The following is a 12,097-nucleotide window of genomic DNA, read 5'->3' on the forward strand; positions in this document are numbered from 1 at the left end:
TAAATGGACTAAGAAAGAATGAGAGAAGACTCAAATTATTAAAATCAGTAATGAAAACAGAGACATTACTTCAATTCTATAAAAAAGGAATTGTAATAGAGTACTATGAACAATTATACACCAACAAATTAGATAAGCTAGATTAAATGGACAGATACTTAGCAATGGAAAACCTACAAAGATGAAAGCACAAAGAAACAGAGTATCTGAATAAACCTGTAAGGATAAGGTCTATATAATATAACCTGTAAGGATATTGAATTAGTCATCAAAAATTTCCCCAAAAAGAAAAGCCCTGGACCTGATGGCTTCACTTGTGAATTCTGCCAAACATTTAAAGAATAACTAATACTGATTATTCCCAAACTTTTCAAACAAGTTGAAGAGGAATACTTCCTAACTCATTCTATGATGCCAGCATTACCTTGATTCCAACATCAAAGACACTACAAGAAAATAAAACTATAGACCAATATTCTTTATGAACATTGATGCAAAAACACTCAACAAAATATTAGCAAACTTAATTCAACAGCATATTAAAATGATTGTACACCACAACAAATAGGGGTTTATTCCTGCAATGCAAGGATGGTTCCACATGCAAAAGTCAATGTATTACACCACCTTAACATATGGAAGAAAAAACAACACATAATCACCTCAATTGATACAGAAAAAAGCATTTGAAAAAATTCAACACTCTCAGTGAAAACACTCAACAGATAAGGACTAGAAGGAAACTATCTTAACATAATAAAAGCCATATATGAAAAACCCACAGTGGACATTATTAACTCAATGGTGAAAGGCTGAATGCATTTCCTCTAAGATCAGGATCAAAGATGCCCACTTTTGTCCTTTCTATTAAATAGAGTACTAGAAGTTCTAGCCAGAGCAAGTAGGTAATAAAAAGAAATAAAAGGCATCCAAATTGGAAAGAAAAAGCTAAAATTATCTCTGTTCTTAGAGTGATATGATATTACATGTGGAAAACCCTAAAGATTCCATACATACACCCACAAAATACTGCTAGGACTAATAAATGAATTCAGCAAAGTAGCAGGATAGAAAGTCAACTCACAAAAATTAATTGCTTTTAAATATACTAACATAAGTAATCTGAAAAGGGAATTATAAAAACAATTCCATTTACAATAGAAGCAAAATGAATAAAATACCTAGGAATTAATTTAACCAAAGATGTAAAAGATGTGTATAATGAAAGCTAGCATTGCTGAAATAAAGAAGACATAAATGGAAGGATATCCCATGTTTATCGATTGAAAGACCTAATATTTTTAAGATGTCAATACTACCAAAAGAGAATTACAAATGCAATTTCCATCAAAATCTCGAGGACACTTTTTTGCAGAACTAGAAAACCCACCCTAAAATTTACATGGAATGTTATGGGATCCTGATTAACTAAAACAATTTTGAAAAAGAAGAACAAGACTGAAGGACTAATATTTCCTGATGTCAAAACTTACCACAAAGCCACAGTAATCAAAACAATGTGATACTGGCAAAACAAAAAACAAAACAAAACAAAAAAACAAAACAAAAACAAAAACAAACAAACAAAAAAACCCAGTAACATATAGACCAATCTAAAAGAACAGAGAGCCCAGAAATATACCATTGCCTATATAGTCACATAATTTCTGACAAGGGCGCCAAGAACATTCAATGGGAAAAGAACAGTCTTTTCAACAAATGGTGATGGGAAAACTGGACAACCCCTACAAAAGAATGATATTGGACACTTACCTAAAATGATATACAAAAATTAGCTCAAAATATATAATATATTTATATGTAAGAATTCAAACTAAAAATCTTAGAAGAAAACTTACCAAAAGCTCCACAATATTAGATTTGACAATAACTTATTAGATATTGCACCAAAGGCACAGACAACAAAAGAAAACATAGACAAATTGGACTTCATAAAAATTAAAACATTTTGTGCATCAAATGATAATATCCAACAAAGTAAAAGGCCACCCACAGAATGGGAAAAAATATTTGCAAATTATATATCTGATAAGGGACTAGTATCCAGATCATAGAGAACTCCTAATATTCAACAACTAAAAACCAAATAACCTGATTCAAATGGACAAAAGACTTGAATAGACATTTCTCCAAAGAAGACGTGCAATTTACCAATAAGCACATGAAAAGATGCTCAACATTGCAAATCATTAGACAAACACAAATCAAAACTATAATGCGATACCATTTATACCCATTAGGACAGCATTTATTTAAAAAATAAACACAACAAACAGACAAAAAACACAGAAAATAGCAAGTGTTGTTGAGGACATGGAGAGATTGCAACCCTTGCACCCTGTTAATGGAAATATACAATGAAACAGCCCTTGTGGAAAACAGTATGGAGGTTTCTCAAAAAAATAAAAACAGACACCATATGATCAAGTAATTCCAATTCTAGATATAGAACCAAAAGAGTTGAAAGCAGGAGCTTAAAGCCATATTTGTACACCCACGTTGGTAGCAGCACTATTCGCAATACCTAAAACATGGAAGCAAAATAAGTGCCCATTAATGAATGAATGGATAAGCAAAATGTGATATATACATAAAATGTAATATTATTCACCTTAAAAAGGAAGGAAATTCTGATATATGCTACAATATGGATGAACTTTGAGGACATTATGCTAAGTGAAATAATCCAGTAAAAAAGGGTAAATACTGTATAGTCCCACTTATAGGAAATATCTAGAGTACCTCAAAATCATAAAGACTGAAAATAGAATGGTGGTTGCCAGGGGCTGGGAGTACAGGGGAATGAGAAATTATTGCTTGATGAGCATTGAGTTTCCATTTTTGCAAGATGAAAAGAATTATGGAGATGGATACTGGTGTTAATTAAACAACTTTATGAATGTATTGAATTCTACAGAACTGTGCACTTAAAAATGGTTGAGATTATACATTTTCATTATGGGCATTTTACCACTAAAAATTGGGGCTAGGAGATAATGTCTTCCTCTGGAGCACAGGTTGGACAGGTTTTCTTGCAGTCCATTTTAAAATTTGGGGGTATCCTAAGCTCAGATTTTCTCAGTTTTGGTGCAAACCCACTGCATCAAACTGGCCGCTCTACATCTACAGTACCCTCATGGACCTAGATGGAAAAAGATAACTGGCATGAATATGAAGCTTACTCAGTTTGCTGTGCTATGAGTAAGAAAGGTCTTTGTCTCTGACCCAAGTGCCTTAAGTCTTCTGCCAGCATCGGTGAACCTGTGGCAATCTAACCTGTTAGATTGCAAGCATGGTAATATCTCATACAGTTATTGAAAGGCTGGAAATGGATATTTGGGAATGATCAAAGTAGTGGCAGTGGTTGAAGTTCTAGGATTGCATAAAGATCTCCTGCTATATTATGAAAGGAATGGAATGCTTCAACCTGAAATACATAGCACTTTTTTCTTTCTTTTATTCCCTCCCTCCCTCCCTCCTTCCTTCCTTCCTTTCCATTCTTCCTCATTCCCTTTTTCTCTCCTTCTATCTCTCTTTCTTTTGTAATGCCAGATAAGCCCAGGAGGCATTGCAAACAAACTGCATCTCTCTCCTTCATCACTGTACACAGAGACGCTATCCTTTTCCTCCATCCCAAACTGTCTCAAAGAAACTGTCTCACGCAAAGCTTACAACAGGCAGCCCTGTCAGAATCTCACATTCTGGCCACATCATAGATGGAGATGGGAAGATAAGCTGCTTCTACTAGAGAGGACACAGAGAAAGCAGATAAAAGCAAAGTAATGCAGGGAGCATCCTGTGAAACCATTTGAGAAGAAAGGTTTGTTTGTGAGCGCTCCAGAGAAAATGCCATTTATTAAATCTCTTGATTTCCCCACACAGACATTGTAGCACAGTATAAACATTCAAAGTTTTAGCTTGGAAAGTTAACACTTTTTTTTCCCTCCTTTTCTTTGCTATCCGGGGACTATTTCAGATAAGCCTGTATTTCTATTTCTTATTATTTCAGGTCTTGTTTTAGTGGCCCATTAATGTATCTTATTAAAGAGAAGAGATTACATTTTTTGAGTAGTGACTTTTGATGGGTGCAGTATACGTGGGGCACAAATTGTAGGAAGAGCTTTGGAGATGACAAAAAAGTTTGTGTTTTTGGAGATGGAGTAGTCAGCCAATGAGGTTCCTAATGTTTATTAACTGATTCCATTAAAATTTTCAAGGAGAAGAGAATACATAACTTAATGAGTGGACACAATGAAAAACCAATGGATAAGACACAGAAGTACCTCCCAGGGGCTGGGTCTTGCTTTCAATCAAGCGAGATCATCATGGCTAAGACTCAAGAACTGTTTTTGTTGAATCTCCTGAAGTCCTAAAGAAAATATTTCTTTTATGACACATCCACATGTACTTTTACTCTGAATGCCCAGCAAGAGTAATGGTCATTCATGATACAAATCTCTGTTTTGTCCTGCTACCCTCTGTGCACACCATTACACACACATAAAATGCCACAGAACACCTGCATCCCAGAGAAAGGAGGTCCTCAGTTGGAACCATTTTACACAGAATCATTTCAGGATTTTATTTGGAAAGAGGAATATTTTAAAGTAAAGCTTGAAAGATGAGTGAGCACTTTTCCAGAATAAAGAGTGGCATGAGCACAAATAGGAGTTTCTTTTAAATGGTGGTTATTTTGGAAAAAAATGGCGAGTAAACCTGAACCAGTAGTGATTTTATTGGTAGCAACTAGAATTATTTTAGTCAACTAGGGGATAGTTATATTATGTAAAGGACAAGTTAACAATTAAAATCCTGCAGTGCCACGTTTTGGCATGGGGTAACCCTGAGTGCAGACCGATGAAATAAATTTAGGACATTTCACAGCATTTCTGTTAAGTGCAAAGTGTTATGTGGTTAGCAAACATTCTGTATCTGTAAAATTATTCACTCCCCAGACTGAAAAAAAAATAAAGACCTAAAAAAAGGGAATATGTACTAAATATTTCCAAGAGAAAAGAATTGTTAATTTCTCAATTAAAAAACTGTTATGTAAAGTATGCATTTCAATGAATAATATTACAGTACACCAAGCAATGGCTTCCCACAGAAGTATGCATCCCCCTCTTTCTATATATTTGTGTCAAAGTATGGATCTAGCTGTATCTAGCTTGGAGTGGTAGCTCATGCCTGTAATCCCAGCACTTTGGGAGGCTGAGGCAGGAGGATCACTTGAGCCCAGGAGTTTGAAAGTAGCCTGGGCAACATGGTAAAATCCTCTCTCTACAAAAAATAAAAAAAATTAGCTGGGCATGGTGGCATGCCCCAGTAGTCCCAGCTGCTGAGGTGGGAAGATCATTCAAGCCTAGGATATTGAGGCTGCAGTGAGCTGTAATGGTGCCCCACTGTACTTTATCCTGTCTGACAGAACGAGGCCCTGTCTCAAAAAAAAGAAAAAAAAGAAAAAAAAGGATCTAACCTTTCAGATGTATCTGTGAACACTAGAGCAACACTTGAATATTCAGTTCATGTTTGTTTCTGAGCTTAGACTATATGCATACTCTGATCTATGCAGACTTGTGATAAGATGCTTGTTGCAAAAATATGAACTCAATGTTTCTGCCAATGCATGCCTGAATAAAAGCTGTCAATAACTATTCATCAATATGTCTTACTGGCCAGTTTTTTTTTTCAGCATATGCAGTTCCTGTAATGTGTTATGATAATGCTGGTTTAAAATAGCTATGGTTCCAGTCAGTTCACATTAAGAGTAAACAAACAGACGGCTCACCAGAGGATGGATCTTCTTTTCTAATAACACAAATATGCCACAAAACATACTTTTATAAATACGATTACTTTGAAAAATTACCTTAAAATTACCTTAGAAAAGTCATTCGACCTATATAAAAAATTAATTTTTATTTTTTTAGAGACAAGTTCTCACTCTGACACCTAGGCTGGAGTGCTGTGGTGTGATCACACCTCACTGCAGCCTTGACATCCTGGGCTCAAGCGATCCTCCTGCCTCAGCCTCCTGAGTATCTGGGACTACATGTGCCATCATGCCAGGCTATTTTTTAAATTTTTTGTAGAGACAGGATCTTGCTATGTTGCCCCAGCTGGTCTCGAACTCCTGGCCTCAAACAATCTTCCCTCCTTGGTCTCCCAAGTTGCTGGGATTACAGGTGTGAGCCACTATGCTCAGTCTTTTAAGTGAGAGTTCTTGGAATGTTCAGAGTAAATACAAGATTAAAAGTATCTTGTTTCCTGACCTGTAGGTTAAGCAAGAAGGAAAGGGACAACATATCTAAGCCTAATAACTGTGAACACCAGCCAAGTATTCACGTAGCAACTCCATCAATAAACCGTTCAAAAATTTCCCTATGTAATTAGTTTTATTGAATGCTGACAGCTAGTGTATATCCTATCTTTGAAAAGAAAATGTCTGAAAGAAGAAAAGCAAGCTCTTTTATCATGAAGTTATATTAAGAAATTTAATGAACCACATATATTATATAACATGCACATCAAATATTGAGGCCATTTCCAGGAAAGATGTAGGAATAAGAGAAGACTTATAACCTAGCCCTCACTAAAAATTTACCAAAATAAACAAAATAGGCAAGAAAAATGAAATTAGAAAGTACTTTCAAACTTATACCACAAACTTTACGGAGTGTCTTTTAGGAACAGTATACATTGAAAAAAAAATGGAAAGTCAACACTATAATTTGACATTAAATAATCTTTCTAAAAGCAGTGATTCAGTGATTTAGGAAGCAAGTGGTGTAAATCTGGAAAGTCTCCAGTAACATTTCCCATTTTGGAAAGAGATATGGAGGTAGAGACTGAATTAGAGAATGTTGAAGAAATCTTTTCATAAAGAGTTGACTGTCATGGAATTTAATGCTCAATGTGTATGTGCTATAAAGAAAAATTCCTCCAAAAATTCAAGGAAATGAAGCAGGTTACTTGAAGAAGAGTGAAAAAATAGATTATTCTCAGACCTTTCCTTAGCAACAGCAAAAACCAGAAAAGTTATTTCTATGGACAAGGAAATGTCAGTAAACAGTTGGAAATATGGTCTATGGTTTATAAAAGACGTTTGTTCTGGAGATAGAAATGCCTGCTAGTCAATTGCCATCATAAGGAATTCTAGGGCAGTATTGCCAGATCATCCAAACTTTTAAGAGAAGTAAATATTCTCTATTTGTAAATAAAATCTTCTGGTTCTTAAATTTTGAATTTAAAACTATTTGAGTTTTAATAGAAAGTATTTAAGAACTGCCATGGTTGAGCCAAATAAAGTATAGGGAGCATTAATCTGAAAACTCTGTAGTAGAATAAAAAGGAAACAAAGGCCTTACAATTAGTCTCAATGAACTCTAACAACTATCTAATTTGTTAAAACATATTACAAAGCTGCATTTATTAAAAGTGTGATGCTTGATCAGGAATAAATAAAACAATGGGAAAGTTTTAAGTGTTACCAAAAAAAAAGTCCCAATTATGGGAATCTTGGTGTGATAGAGGTAGAATTACAGTGAGTAAAATAAATATACATTTTTCAGTATGATTTGGGGACACTGTATAGCCATTTGGAAAATAAAATTATGTTGAAATCCTACCTCACATATCACAACAAAAATAATGACCACTTAAGATATAAATTTTTAAAAATATACATATACCAAAATAAAATTTAGGTATACATTTCTATAATGATAAGTTGAGAAAAAACTATCTGAGTGTAAACCAAAGCTATCGTATCAAATATCTATTCCTGCACAACAAACCATTCTTAGTGGATTAAACAATGATTTATTCTTTCTAATTACTTTTTGAATTGGCTGGGTGGTTCTTTTGACTGGGTTGACTCATGTGGCTGCAATCAGGTCAGAAGGTGGCTGGGCTTAGCTAGGGCAAATGGAATACCTGGTTTTTCATCTTTAACAAGGTTAACCTGGGCTTCTTCAGAGGCTGGTCACCTCAGAGTTTCAAAGAGGCAAAAGCAGAAACTGCAAGGAATTTGAGGCCGAGCTCAGAAGTTACACAAAGACACTTCTGCCTCATTCATAGCAAGTCACCGTGTTTGCCAGTTACAATAAGTGGGAAAGTAAACTCTGTCTCTCCATGAAATAAGCTGCAAAGGATTCTTGGCAATTTTTAATCCACCACAGGAACAAACCTCCAAGGACAATTTTGTTGTTTTGATGACACAAAAGTTTGAAGTTTTACTGCCAAACTCCCGTAATGAAAAAGGCTGAACAACAAATAACAAAAGTGGTTAAAAATATTTCTCAACATATGTGACTAAGGATTGATATTTCTATTTTTAAATTTTATTTATTTTTTGTTTTTATAGATTTAGGGGCAAAAGTGCAGTTTCGTTACATGGAAACATCATGTAGTGGTGAAGTCTGGGCTTTTGGTGTACCTATCAAACCAAATAGTGAACATTGTACCCAATAGGTAATTTTTTTTTTTTGTCTCAGCCAGCTGTGCTTTATTGACAATGCGCCCCTCAGGCCTTGACCGCGTACTTCCGCAGCGGGTACAGCCGCTCCTTCCGCTGCTGCTTCTCGGCCTTCAGGTTCTCCTCATGCTTGTTGAGCCGGCGGCGCATGGCGCGTGTCTTCTCAGGCCGCAGGTCCAGGGGCTTGTACTTCTTGCCCTTGTAGAATTTCCTGAGGTTTTCTTTCTGAGTCTGGTTAATAACTGTGAGAACACGGGCAATGGATTTCCGGACGACTCGGATCTTAGAAAGCTTGGAGGCCGCACCGCCTGTCGCTTTGGCGACGCGCAGCTGGGGCAGCTCCACCTTCAGGTCGTCCGTTTCAGCAGCTCCTTCTTCCCGCGAAGATCTCGAGCCTTGATGTTGGCCATCGCTGCACAGGCTGCCAACACCACCACCGCCGCCGCCCGCTCCGAGGGAGACCAATAGGTAATTTTTTGACCCTCGCCCCCGCCTCACCCTTCCACCTTTTGTAGTCTCCAATGTCTATTATTCTACTTTGTATGTTCAAGTGTACTCATTGTTTAGCTCCCTCTTACAAATGAAAACGTGTGGGTTTTGACCTTCTGTTTTTGAGTCATTTCACTTAGGATAGTGGTCTCCAATTCCATCCATGTTGCTGCAAAATACATGATTTCATTTGTTTTTATGGCTAAGTAGCATTCCATGGTATACATGTACCATATTGTTTTTATCCAATCATCCACTGATGGACACTTATGTTCATTCCACGACTTTGCTAAGGATTGATATTTCTAATACACAAATAGCTGTTAGAAGTCAATGAAAGAAAGTAGAAACTAATTAGAATAGGATGTCAATTGTAGTAACAATTCACAAAAGAACTATCAATATTAGTATGAAAATAACCTAACTATAATCCATTTAGTAATCAAACAAACTCAAAACACTGCAATTTTTTTTACCACCCATAAAACTATTTAATAGTACAAATTTAAAAATTTATAATAACGCCCTTTTATGGAAAATTACAGAAAAAGTGCTCTCCCACAGTAGAAGAATGTGAATTTGAATTTCTTTTCAGAATAACAACTGAGCATTCTATCAAAATTCCTTAAAAATATACATACCTAACAATTCAATTTCTAAGAATTTGTCTTAAGAAAATTAGGCAAATAGACAAAAATAAATATGAGAATCTTCCTTCCAAAGTTGATTGCAATAGGTCAAAAACAATAACAAGATCAATTCTTTATTCTTTCGTGCATTCATTCAACAAATATTTATTTTTATATATAGGCATTTTTGGTAAACCAAAGTCCTTGCTCTCATGGTGCTCATGTTCTATTGTGGCACCTATTATACACAATATACTATCAGGCAAAGTGGTAAGGAGTTATTTTAATAAAGTAGTCTGGGAAGACCTCTCTAATGAAGTGACATTAAAACACAGGATTTGTGGAAGACCCAGAGATGTGCTCTCACAGATCACTTTTCAAAGAGGTACTTGTCCAGCAAGGCAGAGACTGTTTTATTCAGTTTTATTCTTAGCCCTAAGCATACCGCTTTATGCTTGGTACATAAAGAACTCAAAATAATCAAGATATTTCCATAAAAATTATTCATTCACTATTATGTAGATTCAGAATACCTGGACAACCTTGGCATGCAAAACCTTTACTTTGATACTATATTATTTTCTCCTTGGGCTGCATTTGTGCCTTGGCTCAGTCTTAGATCTTTCCTGGGACTCTACTGAATGCACTGAATTACTGGTGTGACCAGGAGAGTGGCTGTCTGGTCTGTCCCCTTTGGATTGTGATCTTTCCTCTTCAATGTTACTAGCTTCATTGTCCTAGTTACTCAGCCAATAATCTTGACATGTTAGATTTCTGGAAGTATCGCTTTTGGCAGCAGAGGTTGCCTTGTAGGCCTATTTTTCACCAAATACACAAACCTGTCTGATACTGCAAGAAGTATTGTAATTCAACTACTTTCTCTCAAAGCCAAGAGTTTCTTTCTTTTTAAATTTTTTTTTTATTTCAATAGGTTTTGGGGTAACAGATGGTATTTGGTTACTTGAAGAAATTCTTTAGTGGTGATTTCTGAGATTTTGGTGCACCCATCACCCGAGCAGTGTACACTGTACCCCTGTACCCAATGTGTAGTCTGTTATCCCTCACCAGCTCCCACCCTTTCCCCTGAGTCACCAAAGTCCAATGTATCATTCTCATGCCTTTGTGTCCTCATAGGTTAGTTTCCACATATGAGTGAGAACATATGATGTTTGGTTTTCCATTCCTGAGTTACTTCACTTAGCATAATGCTCTCCAATTCCATCCAGGTTGCTGTGAATGCCATTATTTCATTCCTTTTTATGACTGAGTAGTATTCCATGGTGTGTGTGTGTATCACATTTTCTTTATCCACTTGTTGATTGATGGACATTTGGGCTGGTTCCACATTTTTTGCAATTGCAAATTGTGCTGCTATAAACATGCATGTGCAAGTATCTTTTTTGTATAATGACTTCTTTTCCTCTGGGTAGATACCTAGTAATGGGATTGCTGGATCGAACTGTATATCTACTTTTAGGTCTTTAAGGAATCTCTGCATTGTTTTCTATAGTGGTTGTACTAGTTTACATTTCCACCAACAGTGGAAAAGTGTTCCCTTTTCACTGCATCCATGCCAACATCTATTAATTTTTTATTTTTATGTTATGGCCATTCTTACAAGTTTCTTTCTTTTTTTCTTTCAATTATCTAGTTCAGAAAAGTCTCTTCCAACCTTTGTTAGATTCTTAAATACCTTGATTGCCTACTTGAACACCCAAACTCTTCCTTCAAACAATTCTGATGTGATTGAAAAGTGCCAGAATTAAATAATATAAAATTAATCAATATTTATTGAGTACCTAGTACATCTAATAAATGTGTTAAGTAAGTAGAAACATACCCAAATAGTAATAAATATCAATCTTGAATTAGCTGCCATGTAGTTGAACTATCCAAATATAACTTGCAATATAAAGTGGTATAGAAGGGGGTCCCCAACTGGGATGGTAATGATTGCTGATTACCCAATTTAGGGTCAAATATGAAACATGTGGTTAAATTGTTTTGCTTGAATTGAACAAAAAATTTGAACAATTCCATTTGTTGCACTGAGATCAGTGAATTAGAAGTTCAGTTATTACTAGCAAAACAGCAACAACAGCAAAAGCAGCAAAAGCTAAGTCTAATGGCATCAACACAGACAGTGACCTGTCATTTTAAATTGTAAAAAACGGTGACCTGCTGAATGAACGTAATACACTTTGGGGTTAAGTCTCTATTTCAAATGATTATTAATTGATATTTTTGCCTTTGTGCAAAATTGTAGATGCCTTAAACATAACAGATCTTTAATCCATGATGATTAAATTGAAATGAGTCTTACAGGAAGTAAGTTCAGGAGACAAAGCAGGAATTGGAACCTCCTATTAATAATCTCCTAAATGTCCCATTTAATTTACATATTCATGTTTACACATACAAATTTTATAGTATAAGAATTAAACTGTAAGTCAAATAAATCTGATAGATTTGGGGACAGTGT

At 35.5% G+C, this 12,097-nt stretch overlaps 1 pseudogene across 1 annotated transcript; it reads right to left on the minus strand.

Annotated features, from left to right (window-relative positions):
• Nucleotides 1–8,510: 8,510 nt before the first annotated feature.
• On the minus strand, nucleotides 8,511–8,907 carry LOC100598475 (annotated as a pseudogene). The gene has a single exon (XR_001114197.1). The product of XR_001114197.1 is annotated as a 60S ribosomal protein L35 pseudogene (transcript).
• Between the last annotated feature and the right edge of the window lie 3,190 nt (nucleotides 8,908–12,097).

The sequence above is a fragment of the Nomascus leucogenys genome, chromosome 12, assembly GCF_006542625.1.
Source record: "Nomascus leucogenys isolate Asia chromosome 12, Asia_NLE_v1, whole genome shotgun sequence".
NCBI lineage: Eukaryota > Metazoa > Chordata > Mammalia > Primates > Hylobatidae > Nomascus > Nomascus leucogenys.